This window comes from Temnothorax longispinosus, chromosome 4, assembly GCF_030848805.1.
Source record: "Temnothorax longispinosus isolate EJ_2023e chromosome 4, Tlon_JGU_v1, whole genome shotgun sequence".
Taxonomy (NCBI): Eukaryota; Metazoa; Arthropoda; class Insecta; order Hymenoptera; family Formicidae; genus Temnothorax; species Temnothorax longispinosus.
The window spans coordinates 14,382,831-14,399,771 of record NC_092361.1 but is presented as its reverse complement, the minus strand read 5'-3'; the positions used below and the strand labels follow the sequence as shown (position 1 = coordinate 14,399,771).

The following is a 16,941-nucleotide window of genomic DNA, read 5'->3' as shown; positions in this document are numbered from 1 at the left end:
GAAATTTACCGACGTGTCGGCTCTCATCGTATAACCGCGCGCTACATATGCCTCTCCGCCCTCGGCGTGTAAACGCGCGTATATATATTTATCAGAGAAACGCGTCGATTCGCTGGTAACTACACACCACCGCTACATGGTATCCGCATCAGACACCAGTGCAGGGACGGATACAGTGTAATCTTTCGAGACGTCTCTCTCCCGCCGCGCGCGCGCGAGCGCGGCCGAGCCTGCCTGCCGCTCGCAATTAATTTTCGCCCGCTCACCGTCGGCCGTTTTTATGCCGCTGCAATTTTTTTTACGCGTCAAAACGGACCATTAAAAGCGCGAACGTGTGGAAAATGTAGCGCGTAAAACGAAAATTCTGTTACGTGACGTGTACGTTTTTGAGTGCTGGATGACCGCACCCGCCGCCGGTATCTACTGCTTTCTCTATATCCATTTAAGCGCCGGCTTTCTTCGGCGAAGGTATTCCGATAATTCAATTCTAAATCAAGTTCCTACTCGTATAAAGTCCACTTGAAATAAATTAGAAGCTTATATATACTGAAGTTATATATAAGATATAATCCGCCTAAGCGGTTAAAACCTGTTATAAGTAAAATATATCGATGTCCCAGTATTATAAAATAATCACAGCTTAGCTTTAACTTGAGAACTTTCACACTCGGCTTTAAATAATACTTTTTATTATACAATATTTATTTCAGTGATGAAATTGAAATTATTATATTTTTACTGGTGACATTACTAATTATATTACCCAGGTTTTTTTTCAAGTGCTCGTCACAATGCTCACAAATGCTACGTGAGTGAATAAAGGAATCTTAGAATCTCAGGGTGAAAAGAAAGGGTTTTAGAAAGCAAAGAAGGTCAATTTTTTCTGTAGTTGTTCTAAAGACAAAAAATATGGCCGGAAAGTGACTTACTTACCGAAAAGCGACACGCAAAAAAACGATCGCAAAAAAGAGCCTGTTTTGCACGAGCATGGTGGATAAGAGTGTATTGCAACACTATCCGGTATGATATTCCACGACAAAGATAAACCGCCTTATCTATCGCCGCGTAACTACAGTAGTCCCGGAAAAAAAGATTCGAACCGCTACACGACTATCTCCGAGAGCCCCTCACGACAATCGAACATAAAGACATCCCTGTGTCATTGTGTATAGACTGCATGGTGGTCCTATTTACCTGAACATTGGTTGAACTCATTGTCAGATAAATAACGATAAGGCGAGAAGATATGTGACACACTCCACTGCCGACCGTAAAGAAAGTCTCGCTCAAAGAGCTAATGTAATATTGTGACTTTAATAAGTATGCATAGAGGGGTATGCATGTAAGATAATTGATTGTTACAGAATTTGTGTAGCAACGTCCGATCTCGAAATTGCAAAATAATGGCGCGCGAGATAATGTATAATGTATGCTCGGCTATAGATTAGGGTGAAAACTAACGGCATCTTACGGCATGCTCGCGCGAGCGTTCATAAATCCTGAGATTACAGTCGAAAGTTTTCTTTCCAGCGTGGAAAAGTTAGTAAGTCAGTCCAAATCGCATTTGCCGTCTCGGTAAGTTGCCTTAATTGCACTGCTGCGTGGTGCCCTTGTACCCCTGCCCGCAAACTGAATCCTTTATTTATGACCTAGTAGGATATTCCCCGATGAACTTTAAACACCTATAAACCATAAATTTCGAACCCAAAGAGGTACGCAAGCACAATACGCTTCGTCGATACTGAGTAAAAAATTTTCTCAGAAATTTATAGCCTTTTCTCATAAAAAAAAACATTAACTTTTAAAACTTTAAATCTGTTGTTCCAGTTTCAAGAACACTTCTAAGAATATTATGTATAACGTGTTAATATATATAAAATGAATAGCAATGCAAATAGAACAGACAATGGACATAAAATAAATTGTCGCTGACGCTTTGTCTCACTGTTCTTAACTTTTACAGAAAATCTTTTTAATGTACCACCTCTAACAATAAGCTAAAATGACGCTAAATGATTTTCTGTGCACAATATTTTGTCTAGTTGTATTCATGTAAAGTTTCGACTTTTTATATTAAAATACATTTGCATTTTATAATCATTTGTATTGTATTTTTTTTATTTATACTTTATATCTCACCTTACAAATCTTAATCTCTTATGTTTAACTAACTTATTGAGCTTACAATTAAGAGAATTTATCTCGAAGTGTTGAATAACGCTTTGATGATAATAATGCAGTTATAAATACAAAAGTAATAGAAAATCTCATTCAATTATGTTTAAAAACGAAAAATCACTTTGACGTCGGATCGTTTGTGCATGACCTGATTCAGTATATTACATAACGCCTTTTTGTGCTGGTCGTATTAATAGCTTTTGATGCCTGATGACCGCAATATGGAACAATAATCATGCGAGAACAGCACTTTTTTTGCTGATAACGTCTTGAACTTTCGCAAATGTTTTTTTTTGCTGATAACATCTTGAACTTTCACGAATGATAATGCATATCAACTTTGTACTTTTGATTCTTTTGAGTCGTGATACGCTAAAGAATATTGCGTCTAGGAAATTGTAATTTAAAACTTATCTTCGAGAGGATATAACGCAATTGAGAAAGGTTCTCTTTCCCATCTGCAGTAAACTCAAAACTTTCTTTGTGCGGACCAAAAACAGCTGACTCCCATGATATTCTTCGGCGGGATCGCTTTGGCATCGGGATCATCGTTATATGTTGGGCATATATTGCGGTGAAGTGAAAAATCCCATGAATTATTTAAGATTGCGCTCCGTAGCTCAGTGTTATTTTAATTCGTGGCATATTTTCATATTCAAATGCGTGCTACGCTAGCAGGCTCTTAGAAAGAACGTTCATCTTCGATCGGCGATGAATAGACATTATGTTGTTTTCTCTCTCTCCTTCTCTCTAACTGCCCCCGTCCCCGTTCCCCTGCCACTTTCTTTCGTTTCTCGTCTCGTGGATGATCGTCATGCCGACTCGACTTCGGGTGGCAAGCGGAAGCGAGTACTGGGCCTGGCGGAGAGAACGAGAGAATTGCAGAAAGAGGGGGAGAAAGAGCGAACGCACGAAGAAGAAATGTGTACGACGGAACGTTTCATATTCACGAGGCGTAAAAACAATCGTGTAAGTAAGAACGCGTCGTGCCACATATAAATTGGACGCCGAAAGAAAAAGAAAATTCGATCGGAAGATATGGATTTACACATCGGTCTGGAACAAGTCACGCCGCCTGTAAATTCCCGAAGATACATACAATCTCGAAAAGATGAATTGCATATTTAGCGTTTTCAACCACGCGAGAATTTCATAATTCACGACCTTCTTCCTCGTGTATATTTTGCCAGTGGCCCGCGGAATCAATTCCACGGCTATCTCAAAGCAACGCGCCAGATGCCTGAATGCTATTTCTGAACGGTACTCGCGCGCGAGCGATTGTGCAGCGAGTATCTTCTCGTGTCGAAGATATCGACGCGGCGAAACGCGTTCCTGCGATCGGATCGCCCCGGGAAAATATCCTCGAAATTCGAAACTTAGATTAACTTCCAGGTGTCCGCACGAAATTTTTCTTATTCGCGTTAGGGGAATCGATTAAGTATCACCGGGAAATTCGAGACTCGGAATAAACTGTTACACGACACCGCGCGCTGTCACACACATCGGACTCGCAGCGCGAGAAATTTCCTCTCCTCCTCCAGGTATAGCGCGTTGGATTCTCGCGTGGAGAAAAAAATCTCGAAATCGGAAACCCGGGACGTATACCCAAGCAGAGTACCTCCTGGAGTTCTCTTCGCTTGGTTTTATGACTGTTATAAATCTTCGTTTTTTTTGTTATGTTATTTGTCGCAAATGATCCGTGTCGACAAAATTCTAGCTGTTATTCGTGATTATTGATAATATATAAAATAATTAACATGTTTTCTTGTTCAATATGGAACATTGAGACGGATTATATTTTAGAAGTCGCAAATAATCATTTATATAATGTTTAAAAGTGAAATAGAAACATATGCGAGATAAATCGCTTTTTTTCTTTTTATGCAAAGGATCATATCCAAAAAAAGTTTCTTTTATTTATTTATTATTACATGATGTTGCTTTAGTCAATTTGTCTTATTTGAAACTACTATTTTAATTCCATTATAGGCAATGAGTTAGCTGTATTTTAATTGAAAGTTTGTAGTAAATGTTTTTACATCGAAAACTTCATGTATGTAGTGGTGACTCGTGTCATGTGATTTGTGTGTCGAGGCACGTAATAAATAATATCTTGAATCATCTTCCTCTCCTTACCTCTCCTTTTGCTTGGGATTTATCTGAGTGTAGATCATAAAATGAATTACCGGCGTTTTCTCTACTTGTCTCGCTTAACGACTAAACCAAATCGCGCCGTGGCACCGAATTCGATGGCGCGACTGGATTAGCGTGCGGGATGAACAACTCGCGCGAGACGGCGATGGGGTGCCCAGCGGGGCAGAGAACGCGCAATGTCCTGGACGTGGTCCGCTGGGAGTTGTCCGTAAAGCGCTCGTAGGATCAACTGGTTGAATGTATAACGAGAGAACGGGTGCGAGTGCGACGAAGAAGGAGAGGCAGGCGGATCGGAAGAGGGACGGCCGATAAAAAAAAAAGAATCGCAGATCGATGGGGGGAACGCGAGAAGAGGGACTAAGGAAAATAGAATGAAAGAGAAGGAGTCGAGAACGGGCCTGTAGAGATCCTACGGGCCCGTGTTCGCTGTACGCCACACGCTGAGTGACTTATGACAAGCGATATCGCAGCGGTTCTCATTGTAAATCTCCTCGCCGTTACTTTCTCGCCGCGAATACCCGGGTGACCCCCCGACCAGCGATGCCCCCGAAGACGTCGGTATAGCGCGGGATTTATCGGTGTCATTAGCGCGGATGGTTTTGTTTTATATAGGGATAAGAACGCAACGTTCGAATATTCCCTCGTTGTTCCATCTATACGGAGAGATTTCCGACTACTTGCCGCGGTAGATCCTATTACCATTTTGGTTGCCGGTCAGTTTCGTGAAACGGGACACTCGCCACGGGCTGGATACTCAGGCAAGAAGGTTGTAAGCGTCGCGGAAGATATATGCGAGCGAAAAACGGACGCGACATATGATATGTCGGTCGCGTCGCCGGTCTGAAAGAAATGACAGATACGGCGGTCGTTGCCTGACCGTGCGCATCCACGCTGATAACTTTGCACTTCGCATCCGCTGGAAAGCGAGCACCCGCGTCTCGTGTTATGACAATGGCGGACGAAACTGTTGAAGCGGAATTGTTAACGAAGAATAGAGAACTTTGAGAGTTATTAAAAGTGCATTACTGCGTAATGACAAACAGACAGCGGAGCGCACCAATGGCGATAAATAAACTTTGTTTCCCCCCGTTGTGGAGGCATTAAGATGTAATCTCGCTCTATAACTTCCCACGGAACCTCTGACTGTGTAATCATCTCTCGCTGCTGGCAGTGACATTTTTCAAGGCGAGGATATGCTTGAATTCATCGACGTTATTAACATTCTCTCCTTGGAAGGTGATTCACGACTTAATCTTTATCTACCAATTAATCTCAAACAGAAAGAGATTTATGATAAATTAATATTATACAAAAGTTAACTATAGCCTCCGATTTCTGGGATTACAGAAATACCTACCATTACTTCGATTCATCGTACGATATAGGCATGGGCTTGTAATGACTAGCTTTCTTCACATTTTTCAAGAAAAATTGTTAAATTTGAACAGAGCATATATCTCGAACCTTTGATTACAAGAGAGTGCTGACCGCAACATCGGTGATTGTAAAACCGAAAAAATATGGTCACAGGTAGGTAGTGAATGTCGGGACAAGGAGCAATACTTGAGACTGCCAGGAGAAGAAGCACCGTCATCTCAACAACACAGCTAGCTAGGTGCATTTTGACGGTAGGTGACGGTAGTGGTCGTCGTTAAAAATTGTCTCGAGAATTTCCTACCTGGACCTCTTCGAAAAACAGCTCGACACAGTCCCAATTTCGATGTTTATCTTGCGCCTCGTGCACCTTGGGAAACAGCACCTTGTTTCTACCTACCTACGCCTCTTGTATCTCGTAGTAAGCGTCGCTTAACGAGAGACTCACGAGGAGGAGTAAGCCGTCGCTTGTTGGCACCTCGGAAACAGTTGACGGCCTCACAAGGCTCGTTCGCTATTAAGTTTTCGAGAGAGCCGTTATCCCCTCGAGACGCACGCGAGACAAAAAATCTACTAACGGGCCGTCCGATAGAGAGACGATCGAGTCCTAATTTCTCTAATATAAAGGGGAACTCGTGAAAGTTGCGCGTCTCACGGGATCGCGGTGTGTATGATGAACGTCGTCATGTGAACGTTTATATCTCGCGATTCTACGAATAAAATAAATGACCGGCTACTGCCGGTTTAGCCGATGAGTGGCGTGAAGAAACCTTCAACCTGTCGTCTACCTGTGAGCAACACTACAATAATTTGCACGCATATTATGTAAATTTTCATTTCACGCGTAAGGTACGTAGGCGGCTAACGACCTATAATGACTGTACTTTCTCTCTTTCCTTCTCAGTTTTAAAGCGAGCAGGTCTTTGTCCAAATAGGCTGAACTTAACGTGTAATTCTTTTATTCTCTTACCTGGCAAACATTATACCTAATTATACTAATTATACTAATTATACAAAGTATCTTAATCTGCAGAGAAAAAACAGACGAGAACAAATTTAATGTCTGCCATAAACTGAACAATACTATAAAGTATCCACTAAGAGAGCAACCTTACATACAATACCAATGCTGTTAACATCCTTGATATCATTCGATATTTAATTATTGTTAACGGACTCCGTACTGAAAACTTCAGCAGGTATTCGCAAGGTGCTCAAGGTCCTGCCTGGGGATTATTCGAGTGGTTACTCGACGGGACGCTTTGAAGCGAGCTAATGGGTGGGAATTGTGAAACGCGTACGCGAAGTGTTTTAAGGCGCCCCTTTCGTTTACGCGCACCCATAACAGAACAGGTGGTCACAATTGGCCCTCTCGTTTCTCTTCCCAATTACTACGTCGGCCGGTTGTCGGCCGCCGGCCGCGCAGGCACGTCGCACGCCAATTAATTTTGGGAGGCGGCTCTTTAATCCGTGACACTCATTACGCTTTAACTCCATAGCTGTCACACCGGCCGTCTTCGAAGTCTCGGTAAATTTACTAACTGGCGAAATGTAACACTTACGCACGGGTTGTGCCTCGAAAAATAATAATGTTGACTTTTTTCCCTCCCTCTCGTTTTCTTCCATAAATTTATGTACTTAAGATTGAATTATTTGCATGTATGTTAATAATTACATGCGTATTTTAAGCGCCAAATTAATATAAACTTTCCGCGCGATTCTTTGCGGCATTGGCTTTGCTATACTGGCTTGGTAATTAAATCGCATATCAAACTTCTGAAGATAAATGGGCGACAAGTTATATGAAGATTAATGTCCTGCTAGAAATAGGTCTATGTAGTTGTGTAAGATATGCATGATACATATAATCTATAAAACGAAAGTATACGCAAAATAAATAATGCATATGTAAAAAAAAGTCAATGGTTATTTTTTCCAACCCATCTCTCTCAACTATATGCTAATGTATGCTATTGTTCGTGCCTCTCGAAAAAGTGCTAACTCACTCTACGGCATGTTCTTAACATAAATATAAATACTTCTATCTGAAACTACGCAGAACCTAACATTTAGGAAAGAATTCCGTATTCTTCACGTTCTGTTTCGAGATTAAGCGATTTAAGCAGTGATATAGATAGTACGCGTTCACCGAACGTTTGGTCTGCTATTTGAAATAACACGGCGGACGTTGCTGTTTGACGTATATACGCCCGCGGGCCTCCCTAGAGAATTCCGCGAATTGCGAGGTAACGTTATACGACAACCAATTACTGCCGGTTAATTTGTTGCATCGTCGCTCGGTAACTGCTCGCTCGCGCGCACGTGAATCACCCATACCGCGCGCCGTGATATCTCCGCTTCGGCTTTTCGGGGGGGAGCCTGGCGGTCCGCCAACCCTCTGGATCCTGCTTCCTCTCTCTCTCTCTCTCTCTCTCTCTCTCTCTCTCTCTCTCTGTTCCATGTACACGGCTTATTCTCGTAGTGTAAGGGCGCAGCTCCAATCGACCGTGGTTGATCGGACCTCCACCGATGCCCCGTATATACCGAATGTAATGTCGGCAGGAAAACGCGTAACTCCGTGAAAGTCGCGGGTGATGGTAGGGTTAGCCGGCCGGATCGGCCGACCGGCGGATTGAGTTACCACCGGGGGCGAGAAGGGACGCTCTTTCCGGGCCACTTGTGGTTCTTCGTTCACACCTCGCCCCTCCGCTAACTGTGCGGTAAAAGGACTCCCGAAGATGCGAGCACGAACGCATACGCGGTGGTTCGGAAACGGCGACATGGTACAGAAGGTGAAGAAACGATTGCGCCACGGGGGTGGATCAGAAGGTGAATAAATTGCACGTAGAGTCAGCATTGAGATTCGTTGCCTTTTATACGAGATATCAAGCATTCCAAAAAATGCGGAGAAATGATGGATGTGGGTATTTCAGGAGCGTATCAAACGTTTGTTGAGCACAATTATTCTTTCAGTATTTCTCTTTGATCTTTTTAAATAGCCGGGCAATCTTGACGCTCGGCGATATTTACCTCGTATGTCTTCCATCCGGTCTTAATTGTACGTGTCACGCTGATCGATCACACCTTCCGCTTTGTGAATGTGACATTTTTAACGTATCGAACGACTATTATTTTTTAATTTCGCTTAAACTGCCGAAAACTAACATTTTATCACGTCGTTATTTATTGCAGAAAATGGAGAATAAATGACCAATAATTTTCTAAAATTATTCTCCGATTTTAACCATTCTTATCGAAGAACTATTAAACGTATTTTTTATATGATTCTTGATCATATATAAAGTACCAATACTTACTTGGAGAAAAGGAAATTTTAGAAAAATAAAATAGATCTATTCAGGGAAAGGCGCTCAGTCGATAATGATCTACAAATAAACTACTCCACGAAGAATTGATTAGGTGCAGCGGGATATCTCGGTTAATCCTCGTCTTGAAAGCCAGGAGTGCATCGCTCTTTGCACCGCGAATAAAAACCACACGTTCACCTTCGGTTGACAGTCGTAGCTGAAATCAAATGTTCCACTTCGACGATCTATTCTCGCTGAAGTTTATTTAAGCGACACGTACCACTACGGAATCCCTAGTGTGGCGTTTACCGCGTCTGCCGTCGTGACTTCAACGAAAGTTCGTTGCCCTTCGCGTTTCAGCTCGAGCCCCGCTGCTCCGCTCGCCATAGCTAGCAGCGACGCGGAGAGACAGTTAGAAATTCTTTTGAATATTCGACGGCTTTGTACGACCTACCGCGCGACTTATCGAGGAAAGTTGTTAGCTACAGCGGTAAAGTGGTCGACGCAATGTTACAACCCGGATCACTCGCAAAAGCGCAATAAACGCGACAACGAAAATTCTCGACGGCCGACGATCGACGGTAACTGCATCAGCGTTTCGATCGCCTCGCTCGAGAATGGCCAATTCGAAGCCTCCTTAGTCGCCTGTGGAAATAGCGATTGGAAAACAGAAAGATCGCTATTTCACTCCGCCGATGACGAGAGACCTATAGACGGATATTGTATTTTCCCTCCTCTTTGCGTCGCGAATTCGCGGAACGGCTGTGTATTCGCGTGTTCCTGACTTTTCAGAATCGATGACCGTCGCCGTCGTCGTCGACGGAAAACAGACGGGCGCGGTCGCGGCGCAGCAAAGGGAGGAAGAGCCACACCGTCTCGCGGTTGCACGGAAAAGGAGCCGCCGTGGGCTAAGTGAAATGGCGCGTGCCTAGTAGATTTCACGGTGCGTTAGTTACGGGCGCTCCCTGTCGCTACCTTGCACCCCTTTTCCTCGCTCTCACCCATCTGCAACCTTCCCCCGCCCGGGCCCACCGCCTTTCCCGCATCTCGTCCACCATTCGTTCCTCCGCCGATCTACTTCTTCATTGAGCGCGCTTTATGTGACGCTGCGGCCTGCTTCTTTGCCGATAAATCGCCGACGCGAGGAGGCTACTTTAGAAACGGCACTGGCCTTGTTTAATATTAGACCGATGAAATATTAAGGAAACCCGGATCTTTAGCAAAAAATATCATTTATTAATAAGAAAATGAGAAAATATAGAAATATTTGTTTTGTCCGAATGATGTAGCATCGTAATGATGGTAATCTCATTATAAAATTTTTGTTTGAGATACTATTTCACATCTTTTTTTTTCTTATATTAAAATGTTAATATTATTAAAATATTTGTTATTAAATTTTGATAAATAATTAACATAGATACTTTTGCATTTCTTATTTTGAATTTTTTTAAATCTTGTAACTTTTACTGTCTCGTGTTTTTTACCGTTCTATTAAGTAGAAAGATTTTATCATTCCACGTATACACTTCTCGTTGTAATCCAGCATTCGAATTTGTAACCGGCTGTCGGACATCGCGATTATCTTGCACGAAGCAGTGCTACGGAAGCGCGCGCGGACGTTTCATTATTTTATTGCCGCATGGTAAACGATCTATCCGGTGAGCAACGAGACAATGAGACGCGTGCCGCGCGTATAAATAATGGCAATTTAACCTCGGTTACGAGATACCTATCGTTCGTTTAGCCGAGCAAAAGTGCTGCAAGTTAATCGCAAGGATCGACGAGGGACAAGTGCGCAGACAAAGTAATTTCAGGTTACAAACTTCTAATTAGCATCAAGCAGAAACGCGAAACTGGAACAAGGATAATCTTTGTATAAAAAAAGATATTTCCGTTATAAAAACATACAAGTGAATGCAGAAACATAAAATGTACAATAACGAGAGATTGAAACGCTAACAAGATACAATTAGAATAAAATCCAAAGTTTCACGATAGAATAATAATTCATGACTTCAGCAAATGCATGTATCGACGAAATTATAATTTTTCCTGAGCGAAATTAATTTTATGCTTTTTGCAATTTCGAACTTTACCAAATATGTATTCCATGTAAAAAAAAATGCATTTTACTAACGTGATAGATTATACTCATATTTAAAATTGCATCTTTATTTTGTATGATTATTATCATTTATTATACAAATTGGATATTGCAGGGAAACTGTTTGTCGCACAAAATCAATTTCTTACTCCGATGCGGTTTAACGGGGCTCATCAATATGCGCCACGATCGCTCGGATTCGTGTCGTCCGACGTACCTGTCAACGCATAAAACCAATCTGGTATGCCTAAAGACCTGAAACGATAAGGCCTACTTTTCAGGCAGCACGTTTCAAATCCTGTTGTGACAGGGATTTACGCATTTTTGTTGCGGCCCAATCTCGTCTATTCGAAAGCCTCTTTCCGGATAGAACCGTCGTCGTCTTTCTTCCGTCCTCAAGCAACGAAACATAACAATATTTCTACAGGACGGCTGCTGTTTCACCAGCTAAAACGGAAAAAGGGCACGTAGATAGATAGGATGATCTTTGGGTGAAAGATTTTCCGATGTGATTGACGTTTTTACACTTCGGACTTAAAAGAAAGCAAAAAAAAAAAAGAGCTAAAAGTGCATTTTTGTAGGTGAGAGCAATCCGAAACCTTTCCAAGATTTCCTTATACGATCTTCTTTCTCAGAATGGTTTATTTACTTGCAAGTCATCACGTGCAAAATGACAATTTTTATAAATAAAATGTATCTTAATCTTGTTAAAGAAAACTCGCTAATCAAATAACAAAGACAAACAATTTTGTCTTTGTCTGTTTATTATGCCAATCCGATTCTTCTTACTGCAGTGTTTCATCAGGTAGTTTGTTCGTGTTGCTTGAAATCCCTAAAAGTTTTAGCACTTAAAACGAGATAAGTATCGTTGAAGAGAGAGAAAGCGAAGATCCTAAATGCAAAAAGTGTAAGCAACACAAACAGACCTATTATTGTGAGATACAATATATAGTCACGTCAATATTTCTTTCACATGCGCGTATATAATGTTCGTCGTGTAAGAACCTGAATTGTGCGTTCCAACTGCGGTAAACGACGATTCGCATTCGAAGTACGTCCGGTTCAACATACGTACCAACAACGAATGCATCTCCCTCCCGGCGTTAAAAAAGCGGGAAAAGTCGTAGAAAAAATTCCGTTGCTCCCGCATGTTTCGTTGGTCTCGGACCTGCCCGACGGCATACGAAAAAAGGCCGTGGAAACGCGGCGTCGAATACTAATTCCTAACCGTTCGCACGGACCAGCAGAGGCAGACAGACAAAAGACGCGACGACGGCGACGACGGGGAAAGAACGACGCGGTGCGACGCGACGCGAGTTAAGAACACGAAGGCGAAAGAGAACAACGCGTCGGAGGACGAAGAGGAAGGAGAACGCGACCGCGACTGCAACGGCGTAAATTTGCATGAAAATACGGGAATTCGGTGACGATGATTTCTCCGGGTGATTTTCCTCAGCGTTTTTGAGCGCGCTTTTTTTTATACCGAAATTCTGACGTCGGCGTGTTGCTGGCGACGCGACAAAGGCGTCGCGGCGCGCTATGTTCTTTCAGAACGCGTACATTTGCGCGTGCAATTCTGATATATGTGTAATATAACGCGTTTTTTAACGAGCACGCCTTGTCGTGCCTCGCGAACCACTACAGTGCGCTTACGCACGTGTGCGTGACTGGTTTACCCTTTTGACGTAGCGCTAATGGCGCTACCTGATAATGCGACTGCATCATTCTTCTTGTTCTGTCGGCACCTTCGATCGCAAGGTGAACTTTAACTATATCGCGCGATTGTACATCGACCAGATGAAACGAGAAGCTGACTGTTAGAATGTCAGCAGATTTATTCTTACTGTTGCACCAGACGAGATTTCTCTTAGCTAGTATCTTAATTTTGTCCTTTGCAAATACATGAAAATATCAAGTAAAGTGGAACATGTTTTGTATGTAAAAGTTTAGCACCACAACAATGCATGACTAGTGAGATAAGTATTTCGAGCTTGTATCAAATACTATTATTAAGCACATGCAATATATTTTCGTATTACAGTAATAAATTTACTCATAAAATCTATTTCAGTATTTTCTGTTATATTTCTGTTAAAAATTATATATTTTAAATATTCTGCGTATTTTTTTAAAGAGATATCTTATAGTTTACGATGTTCTTAGTCAACTTCTCAGTTACGATCTGTCTTAAAGCCTGGTCACGATGTGAATGAGAATAGCGGAGATGCAAAAAAGAAAGAAATAAGGCTCGCATAATATATGTCTATATATTATGCGTGTATATATATATATATATATACACACAGTCTTGTCTGATAAACACTTTATGAAAGTGTATATATTAAACGAGAAACACATACGCGGGAATGAGAGAACTCATGTTTCGCTTATATTTTGTATGCCGCGTAGGTACGTTTATCTGCCTGTTATATAGAGCTTTAAAGTTTTCATTGCATTGCGAGAGATAAAGAACCGGATTTTTGGAAAAAAAATATTGATTTTTATTCGCCTATACTATATTCATTTGCGCAGCATGCGTTTGATGCATTACGATCGACTGGTATAGCGACACATTTGACAAGAAATAAGATATACATGTAACAAAACAAATTTTAAAAGGGAGCTATAATCATTTCGTAGACAATGTATTGTAGAAACTTTTTCAATTATCACGAGCGATATTGACACTACAGATGATTGATATTTTTCGGAGGAAGATTCGAGATTCGATAATATAAACAATTAAATATTCGAGATTCTACCCAGCAAACACAATGCAACATGTAACGTACAACGTACACGTGTGTTATATTGCATTTATATTGTTGAGTAGGAAATTACAACTAACCTGTATGTTACATGTTGCATTGTTTTTGCTGGGTAAGTGAATAAAATATAATTTATATAATCGATATTAAATCTAAATGTCCCTGTCCTATTGTACATATCGGAGAGCACACTCGTAGTCTATATATGTAAATGACGATGTTCAATATCGAAAATCGTGCTTATTGTAGAATTATATGTAGTTGAGTCTTTATCAATAATCCTTGTGTCTTAGTAATAATAACAGCGTAATAAAAGCCACGCGATGTGGATTGAAGAGAGGATGAACGTGACGCACATGAAATCGACAGAAGGGATCAGACGGGATTTCCACTTGGCGCCGGAGAGGATGCGACTAGGCTCGGATGGCCGATATTATACCCCCGGGCGGTAATTCGTATCGAGTTTTCCGCGTTGCCCGGAAACTCGATCAGAAACGCGATCAGGATGGCGAAAGTAATCTTCGGCCACATCGAGTGCGATCCTATGGTAAACAATCTGGGAGCTATATTTGTGAGGGTTCTCTGAGACTGGGTCTTTTCCCAGAATTTTATTTTTGTCAAGTCATTTTGATCAGTCTTTTCCAAAATAAATTGCCATTTAATGTTCACAACTGTTTGCGACTCAATGTATCATTAATATGTATCTAATGGCCTTTTTTAATAGATCATCTGATGTAATATTCAACTCATAAGTTACTATTAATATTTAATGGTAATTAAAAAAAAACGGTATTTTCTATGTTTTTGGACATTAAATATAAATATTTATTCGTATCGAGTAAGTGCTGGTCTACAACCTTGCTTTAAAGGATATTTAAGCTCTAAGCCGTAAGAAATTGACCACAATCACAATGGGAATGTGAGGAGAATATTCGACTGTGATTGATCAATTTATTCTTACGGCTTAGAGCTTAAATACCCTTTAAAGCAAGGTTGTAGACCAGCACTAACAATTGTATAAACACTGCGCGGACACCGTGTTTTAGGAGCACCTGCCCGGACTCCCTGGGACTTTTAAGTCCAAAGGGTTTTTGAAAGCGTTTCTGTGTTACAAAAAATCTATACAAATTCATGTATCATCTTTAAAATTTCAAAAAGTGATTTCTATATTTATATAGGCCGGAACCAAGTTTTTTTTTTAGAGGGGAGCTGACGCAAGCGTCCCGTGGGAATCATAAGTGAAAAATCGACTGTGCTTTAAAAGGCCCACGGTGTCCGCGCAGTGTTAATAAACTCAGAATTATAAGTCAATTTAAAATGAGATAGTTTATAATCTATATATGTTTAATGTATGTTCAAAAAAGCAGGCTTAACATCGAGGCATGCAGGAAATACTAAAATGTATTGCACGAATTTATTTGTTAAAATATAAATAACGAATATGCTTGTTTTATTAAGTACTCTTTACATTTCTCTTTTTTATATATCTCTTTTTGTTCTCTTTTGCTCCAAATTTTAAGTATATTTAATCTATTTCATTTTAAATGCAAGAGATACGTACACATGCATACACATGTACAAAGAAAATGCAGTCAAGAAAGATCTTATTATGAAGCGTGTCGCTTGTGCGATTAACATGATTTGCACTCCAACAAAATATTTTATCGCATCTATTTGCACGTGTAAGCGGATAGAGAATGAACTGAAATGAAGGGAAATACTCGACGATGTACTAAAAGTGACACAACGCGATGTCATGAGGAGAGCGTTAGGATTTCATCGATAGAAAGTCAAAGTATACGAGACAAACGACACACATATATCGGACGAGAGTCAGCGCGAGCACGAAGCGCAAGCGGGGACATTCCCCGACCGACAAATGGCAATTTAACACTGTCGACCGTCTCTCGGTCGATATTCGAGCGACCCTTTGACCGTCGACGTTAATGCACGGCTTGCCCTTTATTTCCTGCTGTCACACCGGCGCGGCGATACGCGGCTCCCCCCTTGACATCATCGCGCTCCCTCGCCGGAGCATGCTTTGGAGCGCCCTGGCCGCCCACGCGAGAGCCACGGCTATATACACGATAGGGGGGCCACGCCCCCACCCTCCCACCTAAAGGATTTAATTACGAATTAATTGTGATGTACCGCGCCGCGGCTAATTCCGTCTGGTAATTTCGCCGGTAATTCGAGGAACCGGCCAGCCAGAGCCTTTTCCTTCCCTTCCAGCGAGCTTCTCCCTTCCGTGATGCGAGAAATTCGGAGAAAAATCACGCAAGTTTATCTCGCGCGTCGAAGTATAGGTACGTGTACTTCTCCGATCTTGATACTCACGGAAATATGACGATCTCGTTTTCCGCGAGAGCGCGAGCTTATTCGTGCGCGGTACTGCTGGGCAGAGATAAGATCGATCGGCAGAAGCGCACTATCCGGTATACATGACGCTAATGAATGATCGGGTGCGGAACAAATTTGAGTGGTAAACCAACGAGAGAGATTTCAGATACTGCGTGACGCGTACACAGCAATGCAGACAGATTGAAAGGAATCAGGATATCCTTTATCACTGCGATTTGAAAAGCAAGAATAATTCGCTCGGACAATTTGTTACCACTATTAAATATTCACGGCCTGCATGCAACGTTGATTTTAAATAAACCGTAAACAGAGCGAAGGCGTGCAACATCAAGATTGAAATTTCGCTAATCTGATCGCGCCCGATTGCTATTTACACTCGTGTTAATGGGTTTTTCTCAGTATAATCATTTTAATTAACAGCGACTAGATGTGGATGGGCTATCGGTATGATTTACATTTGCACGATATCATTGCACATATATTTTCCTATAGCAAGTGTAGATCGCTAATATATGCAGCACGAAGGAAAATCATCTTTCGTTTGTATCAACTGCTCGATACTTTCTGGTTTGCGATACAAAGTTGAAGATAAGATACAGACACGTCTCCCCTTCAAGACGAGAACGAGAATTTTGTCAAGATGAATATCTACGCGTTCCTGCTCTTAATTGCTATGGAAGACATTTGTCTT

The 16,941-nt window shown here is 41.5% G+C and overlaps 1 protein-coding gene across 3 annotated transcripts in view; it reads right to left on the bottom strand.

The window, feature by feature from the left end:
- Positions 1-16,941, bottom strand: part of Fz2 (frizzled 2) — a 76,343-nt gene that overhangs the window by 41,046 nt on the left and 18,356 nt on the right. The window contains exon 2 of one of the 3 annotated variants that reach the window (XR_011731810.1): positions 11,169-11,568. The exons of the other annotated variants lie outside the window; for them this stretch is intronic. The gene's annotated coding sequence lies outside the window, so the exon portion shown is untranslated. Of the gene's footprint in view, positions 1-11,168; positions 11,569-16,941 lie in introns of those variants that run through there. 3 annotated transcript variants of the gene reach the window in all.